At 40.8% G+C, this 15,252-nt stretch overlaps 1 long non-coding RNA gene across 1 annotated transcript; it reads left to right on the forward strand.

The window, feature by feature from the left end:
• Positions 1–150: 150 nt before the first annotated feature.
• Positions 151–13,925, forward strand: LOC144246019 (uncharacterized). Its single transcript, XR_013339627.2, has 3 exons — positions 151–1,293; positions 3,832–3,885; positions 8,743–13,925. It is a non-coding gene; the product is annotated as an uncharacterized LOC144246019 (long non-coding RNA).
• Positions 13,926–15,252: the final 1,327 nt, after the last annotated feature.

A 15,252-nucleotide genomic window follows, 5' to 3' on the forward strand; every position in this document is an offset into this window, starting at 1 on the left:
GAAGCCTACCTCAATCGGATAGTAAAAAACATTATCTGTTACATAGTTACATATAGCTACGGACATATATGTGACTAGATATAGACATAAACACACATATAGAGACTTATATGCAGGCATATAAAATATATACATATACAGAGCTGCACGATCACAGATTTACTCATACAGGCACCCATACACACGTACATCTCTGAACAGGCAACTTTTCCCCATGTATAGACATATTAGTTGCCACATTTAGATATGTAAATTATATATATTCTTCCACATGTAGGCACATGGAGACTGCATGTTACATATGCACATGTGCACGCAAACCTGGTTAGTTTATATAGGAGTGTATTTAAATGCATATATGTGAATCCAGTTATACATTTACACATATATATGTTGGTATACAGGGGTTAAATGCACACATTATGTAGTGCATATATCTTCTATTTTAGTAGATGGTTGGATGGATGTATCGATAGATAGGTAGATAGGTACATAGATAGATGAAATAAAATTAATATTTTTTCAATCCTCCCTTGATAAAATAAAGGATAAGTTGCCTCTACGTTAAGTGATTAATCATTTACAACAAGATATGATGCTTTTCCCCACATGCAAGATGCTTTTATTTACATGTCCAGAAATTATCCTCATATGCAGTTAAACACCAAAACAGCGTCTCATCAAAGCACATTCAAGCAAATCTAAAAGGAGCAAATTTAGATCAATGATTTCCACTGGAAAGCCTTAGACTTCAGGCTTGGACTGTATATTTTATAACTTAGAAATACTTTATATGGGGAAAAATAAAGGGGAAAAAATAGGAGTTTTGCAAACCCTTCTGTGCACACATTTGAATAGCGTTTATTACTTTCAGAAAACATTTCCCGGGTAGCCGTCGGTTTGGAATGGGAGAGGAGGAGTTAGACCAGTTTTAACCTTTATTTTTTTTTCCTCCCCAGGCAAACCTTCCTTCGCATTGTCCGTTGTTTTTTTTTTTTTTTTTTTTTTTTTTTTAACACGTTGCGCGGCAAAGAGCCGACACAGGCAGCAGAGCCCATCTCTGCCTTTGAAAGGAAACAATCGAGCTGGTGCACCAGGAGGGGAAAAAAGATGGGGAAAAAAAAATGAGGCACAGAGGCAGAGAGACAGAGAGAAGAAGGTGTTTCTAAATTCAAGGTCCTGTCTCTGGAAATTTCAAGCTCTACCTATAAGGCTCCTGCAAATCTTTTTTATTCTGCACGGGATCCTATGGGAAAGTGCACAGTGTCCTTTGTACTTTCAAAGGTCCTACAGGTAAAGATGCTTTTATATATATAATCTCGGAAACGAGAACTTCATCAGGAGACACATTTGCTGGTGTGTGGTTGGTTGGTGGGAAGGGTGGGCTTTACTTTTTCTGTTCGCTTTGGCCGCAAATTAAGGCAGAAAGTATAAATTCATCCATTTCTCCCTCAGCCTCTACACCACCCTGCTGCCACCCCTCCCCATTTTTCAGTGTGCATCTTCTCCTAAAATCTCAACCTACAAAAGGCAAGAGGCAAATTTTGGCCAGATATTACAGCAGGAGCTGGACAATGGTCTTGCTAGAAGTTATTAAAGCAGATACGAGGTTTTGTTCTCAGCACAGCCAGTGCTGCACTGGGGAGGAGCAGAAAAAGGGCACAGTGGGTTGGACTGATCATTTCAACTGAGGCAATAGGGTAAAAAATGCTGAAAAAGGAGAAAGGATGTTTTCATGGGGATGTGCGGAGATACTTACGCAGCCACCCTTACGCACCTATAGATCTGAATGACCCTCTTAGAAAAATACCAAGCTCATAAAGGGACAGTTTGCCATCACTTCTGTGGAAGTCTTTGAGTCATGAAGGCTGGCACAGGGCAGAGTGAATGAGCTTCGTGACGGCTAATGCTTCACAATTCTGTGGCACCCTGAATTAAATACGTTCTGCGAGCTGGGGGAGGGGAGAGGAGGGGAGTGAAAAAAAGGAGGCTCTAAAATAGACTTGACGTCCACTGTCTCCTTGCTAACATATTGGTATAGACAGTATATTCTGACTTTTAACCCCCACTTTTATTACATTTGGCTTACATTTGCAAAACATGACAAACGAACAAGCGCTCATTCGGAAAAGTAAGGTTATTCGCATTTTATTTTTGTGCGTGTTTTGCACCCCCACCCCCGCAGCTGCCTCCAGTTCAATTCAGCGATTCCACTCAGCAACACTTGCACCCCTTTATCCCTCAAACGTGCAGTGAACCTGCGTCCAAAAGGCGACGCACATACTCAAAGCTGACCGCTACAACCCATACTTTCAAAAGTAAAAAAAAAAAAGAAAAAAAAAAGAGGGGGGTGTGGGGGTGTGGGAAGCCAGTCGTTTCCCGGCAGTTTGTGTCGTGCTTTTCCAATCTTTTCTAAGGAAAACACCGTTTGGTTTTTTTTTTTTTTTTTTTTTTTTTTTTTTTTTTTTCCCCCGCGGTGAGCTGGGCGCTGCAGCCTCAGCCTGGCAGCTGCGACGCAAAGGAATATGCGATAATTTGCTGTTGTTGTTAAGGATGTGGTTCCAGGCGGCCGTGCCCAGGGCGGAGGAAGCCCCGCTCCGCCGGCGCCCGCGGGCGCGGAGCGCGGAGCGCGGGGCAGCGGCGCCCTCTGATGGGGAGCGGAGCGGCTCGGAACGGACCGGAGCTGAAAGAGCGTCCCGTTCCAGCCCCTGCCACGGGCAGGACCACCTCCCACTATCCCACCTTGTCCCAGCCCCGTCCAGCCTGCTCTTGGGCACTTCCAGGGATCCAGGGGCAGCCGCAGCTTCTCTGTGTCAGGGCCTCCCCACCCTCACAGGAAAGAATTTCTTCCCAATATCCATTTTAATTCTCCCCTCTTTCAGTTTAAAGCCATTCTCCCTTGTTCTGTCCCTCCAGGCCCTTATCCAAAGTCCCTTTCCACCTCTTCTGGAGCTCCTTGAGGCACTGGAAGGGGCTTTAAGGAGCTTTAAGTTCTCCCTGGAGCCTCCTCTCAGCCTGGCTGCTCCAATCCTCACAGCGTCTTCGTGTTCTACTCCGTACTTGCTCCAAGAGGTCCAAGTCCATATTTGGGAATTACAAACACCCAAATATTTCCTCTGCTAGAAATGATGCTGGTACAAATCTTTCTTCCTTAAGGATAAAGTTGCAGGTTCTTATTTACATTGATTTTTGATTAACAGGCCGCTCAGTGTTTCAATGTCTACCTTAAAATCAGAATAAATCTTCTGTACTCCATGTTCAATTCCCTGTGTATTACTCACTACAGAATAGTGGGAATACAGACTAGGTTGAATATCCTAATTATCCCAATGAAATATCTGTTAATAGCCCTGGGAGGGAGACAAGCCACAATAACAGGATATCTACTCTTAAAAAATTAATTTTAATTCAATAGGTTATGCTACCTTTATCTACTATGGTTTTTCCAGAATTTTTTTTTTTTTAATTCTTTCTGCTCCTAATCAAGGCCCTGTTTCAGAAATGGGCTTTAAATCCTGTTCTGCCTTTTAAATCTATCTTGGATCTCTATAAATAAAAGTCTATCTCTCTCAGTATTCAACTCCCAGAAAATCCGTATTGTGGGCTGGAGTTTAAAAGAAATCCGTTTATCCCAGCGCCCTCTGCTGCTCGCTGAGCTCATGGAAAGACAGATTTCCGAGTTCTGGTAAAATCCAAGAATTTTAAATGCGTTTGGTACCTTTTCCTCCAAACCAGCATTTTTCTTCTGTGTGTTCTTGCATTCATTTCAGAAAACAGTCCTTTTTATTAAAAAGCTTATTTTTAATTTTTAAACTTTATTTTGCATTGCAGGTGTCTTGAAATTTACTGCCAGCCTACTAATGGATTTACAAAATAATTTATTCGGTGAGCACTTTATACCTTCTCTTTGTGAATAATACCAAGAATCTTCTCTTAAAAATCCATCTTTCCATAATGTTTGCTATTAAATCTGTGTTTTCTACTATATCTCCAGACATAACAGAGATTCACACCATTGTGGGATGATAGAATAATTTGGGTTGGAGAGAAACTTTAAAGGGTGTCTAGTCCAACCCTCTGCCTTGAGCAGGGACATCTTCACCTATGTCAGGTCACTCCCAGCCCTGTCCAACCTGGCCTTGAACGTTTCCAAAAATGAGGCATCCATCACCTCTCTGGGTAACCTGTGCCAGTGTTTTACCATCCTCATTGAAAAACTCCTTCGCTATATCTAGTCAAAATCTGTCTTGTTTTCAGTTTAAAACTCTTACGCTGTCATTATAGGCCCTGCCAAAAATGCTATTCCCATTATTTTACATTTTCCTGAACCTACCAGTGCTTTCTTCAAGAAAGGGCATCACTAAACCCAGCAGCAAGAAACATACCTTGAGCAGCTTTTTACGAGGAAGGAAAGCTCAGCCACATGTGTTGAACTCTTATGGACAGGTCCAAACTGTTTGCCACCCCCAGGTCCCTCAGAACAAGACAGGTTCTCTACATCCTTCACCACCTTCATTTCCCTACTCTGGACCCATTCCAGCACCTTTTTTTTAGTGAGGAGACAAAAACTGAAGATGCTAATTTTGTTTAATTGTGATAAAGAATTAGCTCAAATGTCACTCACTTTTCTCTGATATCCATTTAGCAACCAATTTTGGATGTCAGGAACCCTAGCTGGTGATGGGTCAGGTCCAGTTTGTCCCAGACCAAACCTCACACAGCCTCTGGACTCTTTGGAAAATGGAGCCCCTTCAAGAGTTTGTGGCATTACTATACTGAAGAGAACTTTTGCATCCAAGATTAATTTTGTTTGGAATCTGTGTGTTTTATCCCTCTGTACTGCCTGGGGGTTTTGCTTTGGCATCCTCTCTTCAGAACTGTTCCACAGACCCCAAACCCTCTGGAGCTGAAACAGCAATCAGATCTCCCGAGTTAAGAATGAAGAACATTTCAGGCCTTTTTTCCTTATTCCACTATCCTTTAATATTTGTTTTGATCTGATGTAAATACTCAGCTCAGGCTGAGTGAACTTCAGAAGTGCTTGACTCCCTAAGACAGGGACCTCAAAGCCCTGCTCAGGTTGCACTGCCCCACCAGCTGAGCTTGGATTGCCCATGCTGTTGCCTCATGTTTCCTTGTCTTAGGACCAAAACCTCTTTGAATATTGAGTGCCAACTTCACAGCATTCCATGACTGACAGGAAAAGCAGGAGTTAGCTGATAGGGCATTAAACTGAAGACATTGTGGATGATTTATCCCTTGGAACACAAAAGGGAGGTTGGGAACTCTTAAGAGCTGCTCTCACTGCTGCATGATTATCCTTTGTCTCCACATCCACCTTTTGAGAGTGAATTAATCCTTTCTAAACCTTCTTCCTCCTAGAAGCCAAACAAAACACACTGAAAAGTTGCTGAACTTGTCTCCTTGAAAATTTGAAATCAGTCATACCAGATTATCTTTCATTTTTCTCAGCTGGGATATGGACCATCACTGAAATCAGCTGTTGTATCTGAATAAAACATATCCTTTTAATTTCTCTATTTTTTCCCATTCCCAAACAACCCCTCTATAACTAAATTTAGTCACAATATCAAGAATGGGTAAACTGCACACATTAAAATGAGGTCTTCATTTTAGTAAATTTTAAAATATCAGGAAGTTAAGCAATTCCATTTTTATTAGTTTAATTTTGTTCAGCTATATTTATGTGGCTAAAAATATTTATATGTGATTTAGCAAAAAAAGTATTTAAATTATATTCACACACTTTTTCCATTTAAAGATGTAAGCAATAAAGCAAATTATATATTTAAGTTTCATGACAGGAGAGAGTTAATCAGTTTTAAGGGGAGAAAAGAAAAATTAAGACCTGGCCTATTATCTGTTTTGAGAATATAACTTTTTCCTCCAGTATCACTCCCAGCCCACTTGCTTTTTAATTTTTCTACTCTCTTAACTTGCTTTCTTGCAGTAGGCACTCAGAAAATATGACCATAGGCAATGCTTTAGGGGAAGAAAAAATTCTGAGTACATGAAAGAGGACATAGCAAAGTCAGCAAACTGCATCTATAGGGGAAATGCATTTCAGGCTCCTAAAATTCCTCATAATGTATCTGGAGTTACACTATTCCCTGGATTCAGTTTGTTCATACATTGCGGCTTCCAGAGACTGTAGCCCAAGTAATAGAGGGGGGTTTAGGTCCCTTCCCTTCCCTTCCCTTCCCTTCCCTTCCCTTCCCTTCCCTTCCCTTCCCTTCCCTTCCCTTCCCTTCCCTTCCCTTCCCTTCCCTTCCCTTCCCTTCCCTTCCCTTCCCTTCCCTTCCCTTCCCTTCCCTTCCCTTCCCTTCCCTTCCCTTCCCTTCCCTTCCCTTCCCTTCCCTTCCCTCCCCTTCCCTTCCCTTCCCTTCCCTTCCCTTCCCTTCCCTTCCCTTCCCTTCCCTTCCCTTCCCTTCCCTTCCCTTCCCTTCCCTTCCCTTCCCTTCCCTTCCCTTCCCTTCCCTTCCCTTCCCTTCCCTTCCCTTCCCTTCCCTTCCCTTCCCTTCCCTTCCCTTCCCTTCCCTTCCCTTCCCTTCCCTTCCCTTCCCTTCCCTTCCCTTCCCTTCCCTTCCCTTCCCTTCCCTTCCCTTCCCTTCCCTTCCCTTCCCTTCCCTTCCCTTCCCTTCCCTTCCATCTAACAAGGAACATTTCTCATTACTCAATTTTCCTATTCCCCAGAAGTTCACAGGATCCTGACATGGTTTTGGCTCATATCAGAAATTTCAGGCAGCTTCCAGGCAAAGTTGGAGGGGAGCAAAGAGCAGACACTGTTCCCAGGAGTCTGAGTAAATATGTTCACTTTGATTTAGAGTCCATTCAGCCACCTATAGTTTATTAATATTGGTATAAACTACTCTGCGCTAGTTAAGTCATGGCAAATAATTCAGATATAACCTAAAAAATTAGGCACAAATTTGTTTAATTTAGGTTAACTGCATCCTCACTGCTTCCCATGAAATATTAATTCTACTTATAGAACATGATATTAATATTAAAATAAAAATGTAATTTAGAGTTGTATTCCTAAGGTAATTGTATATCATTGCTTTCACATTATAAATGCAGAAGCACAATAAAAGTCAATCTCTCCTGCCTAACAGGCATAAGAATGAGCAAGTGTAAATGAATAATTTTTAACAGTTCTGAAATTAAACATTTTGTTCTCCACTACCAAAATGAGAAATTTGAAAATTCAAATTTTAGCTCCTAGTTTTGAAATGAATATCTAATGATTTGATTTGGCTACCAGAAGAGCACAGTGCAAAAAATAGGAAAATCTCCACTTTGATAAACAGATTTGTTTATGGAGTTTCAGAGTACTTTCCTAAAGATGTAATGACAATGCTCCTTAAAAAAAATGTCTCTCAGAATTGTTCATCCCTTTTGACAACATTGGTCTTTTTTATTAAGGTTCATCAGGTCAATTTTTTCACCAACAAGTTAATCACTTATTATTTTTGGGGCCCACTTTTTTACAGGGGCTTTGCCCTGAGTTTTCTTGCATGCTGGCATCACAAGAGCAGTGTCAGAGTTCCCTGAATGACAAACCTTGTTTCAGTCTTTGTTTTTTTTAATCAAACCCCTCTTGTAACTAGTGTGGATTATAAGTTAATGATGAATCTGTAAAACTTCAGGGAAAACATAAACCAGAAATACACTTAAAAGCATTTGGGGTATAAACAAAGGGACCTTAACCAGTGTAGTGAGGGGGGGACTGGAATTGAGGAGAATGCTTCCCTTTCCCAGCCCTGCTTGGATTCCTCCTGTGTGCATGACCTTGTCTACAGCACTTTCTTTACTGAAACTCCATTTTGAATTACCTTGTTTATTGTTAATCATAATTTATAGAATGATAGAATCCCAGAATAGTTTGGGTTGGGAGGGACCTTAAACCCCATCTCATTCCAGCCCCCTACCATGGGCAGGAGCACCTTCCACCACTGCAGGTTGCTCCAAGCCCTGACCAAGCTGGCCTTGAACACCAATTAATCAAAACCAACCTGATCACATCCCAGAGGCAGGAACATGAGGAAGATGCCTGGCTGACAAAAAATAAAAGGGATCAATGTTTCAGCACCAAGAACAACATCCAGCAAAATTCCCTATGATGTCAACATTCCTTATGCCATGTAGGATCTCTTGTGAAAATGAGGGGTGGTGCTGTTTGGTCAGCTTCTCTCATTCCCTAGGGGATTCCATTTGTGTATCCTCTGGAGATGGAATTAGTCTAAAGTAGAGCAGCAAATCTATTTTGTGCAAGTCATGAAAATAGACACACGAATAGACCAGGAACCATGGGATGATCACAGCTTTGTGGAAACAAAAGCTGCAAAGGCTCAGTTAATGTAACTCATGCAGAACACAGGCCAGAAAATCTGCATGGAGCAAACTGTTGGATGAGCCACAGTGTTCCTGCAGAAGCACTGATAATAACACTGTCTTGGCTTTACTCTTTAAGGCCATGGACATAAAATCTTTGTCTAACTTAATAAATTATTCCTTTCTTGATCACTACATCTGATAAAGATATAAATCAGTTTTCCATTCAGGGTTTTATTGAAACTGAATCCTTGAACAATAAAATCTTTTGATAGGGTGCATCTGTTAACCCTTGCAGTTAGTTCCCTGTATCACCTTGCTGTAAAGATGAATAAATTAAGCTTGCTTTGTCTTTCATTATATGATAGATTCTCTTCTACTTCACAGAGTCACAAAATGGTTGAAGTTGGAAGGGACCTCTGGAGGCCAGCTGGTTCATTCCCCCTGCTCAAGCAGGGCCACCCAGCCCTTGTGTCCAGGACCACATCTAGATGACTTCTAAAAGCTCCAGGGAAGGAAGTCCACAACCTTCCTGGGCAACCTGTGACAGTGCTGAGCCACCTTCACCATAAAAATGTGTTTTCTGCTGTTTAGAGGAATTTCCTGTGGATCAGCGAGTGCACTTGACCTCTGGTCCTTTCAGTGGACACCACTGAGAGGAGCCTGGCTCTGCTCTCTTTGCATTCTCCCTTCAGGGATTTAAGTCCATGGATAAAATCCCCCTTGAGCCTTCTCTTCTTAAGGCTAACCTGTCACATCTTTCTCAGCCTTCCTCCATGAGCGATGCTCCAGAATCTGAATCACCTCAGGGGTCCTTGGTTGGACTCTCTGCAGTCTGTGCCTGCCCCTCTGGCACTGAGCAGCTGTAAGAGGCCGTCTGAAGACCCTCACTCATTTGCCTGCCAATTGCCATGAGCAGGAACTCCCTTCCCCCACTGCAGTTCCGGCTTGGAGAAGGCAACAGTGCAGCTGCAGCTGCTGCACCGTTATGTTGGCTGTTCCAACGAGGCCCAGCAAGAAGTTGGCAAGGAGTTGGCAAGGACCTGGTGAAGACCCAGCGCGGACCCAGCACGGAGCGGCCTGCTGCAATTCCTGTTTCACTCTCCACCTTTAAGCCAAATGAACTGTTGGGGTGACTCTGGTGATCTCTCACTGAAGACCCCTCATCTGCCTCATTACCACCATGACAGACAGAGATCAAGAACCCTCTCCCCAAGGACTGAGACTGAGACCCCTACCACAAAGAGTGGGGGGAGGATGACATGACCTGTTCTTCTCCAGTAACTTCAATGGACTTATTCTTCACTGTGTTTGTTCAGCCTGGATGATTTTCTGTAGATACACCTGTTCCCCCCATAGGAATTTCAATAGACTCTCATTGTTCTGCCTGTTCCCCCCTTTTCCCTCTGTGGACTATAACTGGACCCCTGGGTTAGGTAGGATTTTGGAGATTCTCCCCAGCACAACAAGACCATCATCCAGACCAGTGAGGGCCCCGCCTGTATTGGTAGCTATTCCCATCCCCCCTTCTCTCTCTCTCTCTCTCTCTCTCTCTCTCTCTCTCACTCCTTTTTATTTCTTTTCTGACCCCACTATCACATTTATTGTTTTTGGCCCCTAATAAAGGTGCATTTGTTGTGATTTAACTGAAAGTCCCCTGCTGTTTGTCTTTTGCACTTTGGGATCAGCTAACAAACCATTACAACACCCCGCTATAAGTGGATCATGACAACAGCCTTGAGCTGGACCCTCCCAGCTGCTCCCAACACCTCCAGTGCAGCCCAGGACCCCTTTTCCACCTGGGTGTGAAGGACACACTGCTGCCTCACATCCAACTAGGTGTTCCCCAGGAGCCCAGGTATTTTCTGTAAAGATTCAGACAATGTTTTGGTGACACTAGGGATGCCACATCACTTTATTCAGCTCACCAACAGCTTTATGAAAGGGACGTGTCAGAAAGGAGCTTCACAGTCCATGTGCTGTTGCTTCATACCTGTGACAGATGCAGCATGACCTTTATGGATAAGTACATTATATCCCTTTGTTTAGTCAGACACAAGACACTTGGCCTTCTGCCCTCGAGTTCAAGCTCATGCTTGGTGGATCATCCCCTACAACCAAAAACTCCCTTTCAGAGCTGCTGCTTTCCAGAGCAGACTCCACCATTTCATAGGGGAAAAAAATACATATTTTCTTCTAAGGTGTAGAAATTCCTTTTTCATCTTTTAATAAGTTGATTACTGACATCCAGCTTGTTGAAAAATCCAGATAATGATACATTTTTCCCCTTAACCAGCTTTTTTTTTTTTTTTGCAATATCTCAGTTAAATTATAAACATCATCAATGATATTATCTATTCTCCAATGAGAATATAAACTATTGTCAGGGCAGGAACTGAAACCTGAAACTTTTAGGAGTTCATGTGCTTAATCATTATTCTCTATTTTTCATCCACTTCTGGATCAAATAGATAGATTTATATCCATTTATGGCACTTAGCATTTTGATGGATTATTATATTTGTAACCAACATCCTTGTGGTTGCAAGTTAAATGTGCTCTAGAACTTGATCAAATTTGTCATCTCATTAAAAGGAAGAAAAACAAGTTTATTTGACAGCATTTATTTTCTGTAAACCAATATTGATTAGTGTTAATTACATTATCATCCTTTAATTTTTTTTATTAATTGAGTCCTTAGTCAGATAATTCATTAGTGGGAACAGAAATGATGCTAGACTGTTAAGTATCTAATTAAATGTATTTTTCTGTTCATAATTTGAAAATTTTAGCCACAAATTAGCTTCTATGTTTCACCAAGTTATAAAAATATAAATATTTATTTTCCAGACAGCTGATCATTTCTTTGAAAGCTCCCCAAGTTGTCAAATTGTAAGATATTGTGCAAATGCAGATGAAATTATTCCTTTGTTTTTATCCATAGCATTTGTTTTCTTCTTTCAAGGCACTAGTTAATAATTGCTGTGAGAGGTTACAGGGCCTGCTGCTCTGGCTGGATTATTTCTCTGGACTGATCCCTGCTATTAAAATCTCCCCTCTCCTTTTTTTCTCATTCTTGAAAGTTCACAAACCTGGAAATAGTGGCTTTCCATGATTTCAGATGGAGCATAGGAAAAAAACCCATGTGTTGGAAGAAAACAAAAAATCCCCTGAAAAACCCAAAAAATTTCCACTCCTTGTGCCACATTGTCCCCTCAACATGGAAATCAGAACAATTGCTTATAATGATCTGACAGATTCTCTGCAGAGCAGAAACTGGGATGCAGGGAACAATATCCTTGTGTGGATAACACACACTTCTAAGTATATACAGAAAATATACATTGAAATCAGACCAGTAATTATATCTGGGCTCGTGTGTGTTCCTCCCTGAAGCAGGCTGTGTGCTGCTCAGCTCTGAGTGGACACACACTCTGGTGGTAGGTTTTTGGTGGGGCAGGAGATGTTTGGGAACAGGCACCTGGATTTCAGGGACTAAAGAGAATCCAGCTGTGTTGTCATTGTTGTTTTTGAGAATGAGAATTTTGGGGAGTCATGAAGGAATAATAAAACAGCAAATAGCTTGAGCATTGCTCTGCCATCTCTACTGATCTCTCATACTCTTCTAATGCTAGAAGAGCTCCTGGAAAAGTTTTGGCTTGGATTAGCTAACAGTTTCCCAGGCATGAGGAAAAAGGGGTAGCACATATCAGAGATCTTTCCTCTTGTGAAGTCTGGATGCAACCACCTCATTTGAAGGGGAGAAGCCATACTGTATTGCTTTTGTGAGGAATAAAAGAAGTGCCATAGAATACGGGGAAAAAATATTGCTAATAAACAGAGCTCTTTGGAATTAATCCTGGCCCTATTGAAGTCCATGGGGATTTTGTTATTGACTCAAGTAAAGGCTGAACAGGGTCATTAAGATAGCCCCAAGGTACCTGAGTACCAGAAATCAAGGATGTAGTGTGATATTGGAAAATAAAACGAATTATCACTCTTTAGGGCTATTCTGTAACTAGGTGAAAGGAGGAAACTAGGAGGTTCTCTTTGAACTGTTATTTAGAGGACATTGTTCTCCTTGGTAAATAATAGACACAATTTATCTAATAATCTTTAAATATTATTCAGTGGATCAGACTTTTATTTGTCATCCCAAGAATTATTAGAGTGCTGCTAACATTAGAAGAAAGCTTTACCATTTTGGGATATAAACAGACTGCAATAATAATAATAATAATAATAATAATAATAATAATAATAATAATAATAATAATAATATTATTATTAATAATAATATAATATTTTACTTAGATCATCTTCACTGACATTGCTATAATTTAATAATGTAGCTGCTCATTTGTCTACAAGGTGTGACTTTTACTTTGATCCTGGGGTCATTCAGCCGCTAGAGCCAATGCAGCCTTTCAGTTGGAGGCTGGGAACTCTCACCTCTCTAAGGTTTCCTCTGATCCTGACAAGACTCTCTGAAATATGGGACTGACAGATATAACACAGGAGCTGCAGGAGATGCACATCATAATTCTGTAACACTTGTTTCAACATTATGAAATGAAGAATGTACCTTACTCTGAAAGCTAATTTGTGATTGACTTCTGGCTTTGGCTTAATTTTAGTCTGTCTTCCCACATGGTCCTTGTTGATAGTTGCTGTGGCACATTTGTCTGATCTGAATTATGTGCAGATATTTTATTGAAAGCTTTTAATGACCTTCCTGAGGGCAGGCTGTCTTTACTGCACTCTGCACTAAGTTCAAGATGATCTGGGTGTCAGAAGTAACTGATAGGTACATTTTATGTAGTGAAACATAATCAACTCTCAAAAGAAGCAGCTAAGTGACAAGAAGCTGCTTATGACAGCTGGGGTTACGGACTCCTGAGAAATTCTACCCAGAAGTTACTAACAGCAGCTGAGACTGAAAAGTTAAAAATCCATCTTCTATCATAATTGAATGAGTAATGAATGACATGCAGCTTAAGTTTTGGCAGGCAATTAACAAAAAAAATGCACAGAGCTGAACTGCACTAATAAATAAAGACTGAAATATATTCATTGCCCCAAATATTGGTTTTGCTCATTGAAATAGCTGGAAGAGCACGTAGATCATCCTGCTGCCTGTGTGTCTTGCAGAACACATCATGTGTCAGGGAACTTACCACATCCTTGGTTATGTGGTGGAAACACCTTTACAGCACTCTAAGGCTCAATTCCCTGTCTGGTTTCCAGCTGAAGTTTCATTGTAGAGGTGTGGCCATGATGTGGGAGTTTGCCTCAGGACCAGAGATAATCTGTTTAAAACACTAATGAAAGAAAAAACAGCAAGACTACAAAAAACCCAACCAACCAATAAACCAAATTATTCAAAACTTCATCTGTGACTGCTTGGTTTCCCACTGGTGTAGTCTTTCTATGACCCTGCTGATTTCCATGAGGAATATTCTTCCAATGCTCATTCTTGCTTGTCTATGCAGTGGACATTTTTGAGGTGCTCTGAATATTTTTTTTTTCCCTCAAGACAGCAACCTTGAGTCAGCTCAGCAGGTCAGTAACTGCAGAGCCTGGAGCAGAGGCTGTGACACCAGCAAACTGACTGTGACTGTCCAGTCTGAATGAATTGAACCTGAAAAACTGGAGGACAGGATGGACAACAGATAAAGTTGCTGAAACTCTTTCTTCAATAGCACCAGTTTCAGTCCTGAGCTGAACTAATGGTGATTAGAAGTTCTTCTCATTTAGTTTTAACTGAAGGTAAATTTAGTATGGGGTTTTTCCCTTTCTACTTAAAAGTTAGGTGTTTAATCAAACTAAGCTTCCTCTAGAGTCAGTAGAGTTGCTCTAACCAACCTGTCTAAATTTATGCCTGACTTCTATGTCTAAAATTAGAGATCTGGGTAAAGCTGTACTTTGGTTTAGGGTTTCAGTGAAAAACAGATTCAATGGAGTTAAAAACTAATTGTATGGTAACAATAAAAAGTAGTCAAAAGCCAGTGGTACCTCTGATTTTATTTTACTACAAAAGTAAAAGAGTGGGCCCACAAAAGCTTCTTCTGCTGCCACAGTGCACTTGGCTTGTTAATCAGGCATGAAAGATTTTTTTATTCAAAACAGTAGGTGTCACCACAAATATCTTTCCCCAATGCAGTTTTCAAATGTGGTTTTGCCATACAGGATTTCTGGTTTCTGTTTTAATTGATAGGAATAAAGGGGAAGAAACACAAAATTTTTATGTGATTAAAAAATAATATTTTTAAGCTGTTTTCCTCATACACCTGTCCATAGCTTATTCTACAAGATTTTTATCTGTTTACTTATCTTTCATTTTTATTTTCACATCATAGGCAATTTTCAAGGGAAAGTTTTCCCAATTATTTCTCAGATCCAAATTTGACAAATAAGGAGATAATATTTTGGCATACTTCCAGCAGTTTATTCACAGAGCATCCAGTTCCACTAACATGCTCTCTACTGTCCATTCCTAATTTTCTGTGTAGTTTTATTACCGGCTTCACACTGCCTGTTAATTGGCAAAGATTCAGTGCTTTGATAACACCTTAATTTATCTGACCATAATGATGGCACAGAGTGGTTCATTAATATTTGTGTTAAATGCATTAATTAATATTAAAAAAATAAAAACACATATGAAAAATAGATAGCTCTGGGTGATAGCAGTAATGGGATCATCTTCCTGCCATCACATGGCCAGTCTAAGACTTTGAATCAAAGAACCACAGAATAGTTAAGGTTGGAAAAGATATTTACAATCAAGTCCAACCAGCAGGGCCACGTTCACCTCTAAACAATGTCCTCAACTGACACGTCCACATGTTATTTTCCCCATGTACCTGGGCAGCCTATTCCAATGCTTTACAACAC

Source organism: Lonchura striata, chromosome 3, assembly GCF_050655825.1.
Source record: "Lonchura striata isolate lonStrDom1 chromosome 3, ASM5065582v1, whole genome shotgun sequence".
Taxonomy (NCBI): domain Eukaryota; kingdom Metazoa; phylum Chordata; class Aves; order Passeriformes; family Estrildidae; genus Lonchura; species Lonchura striata.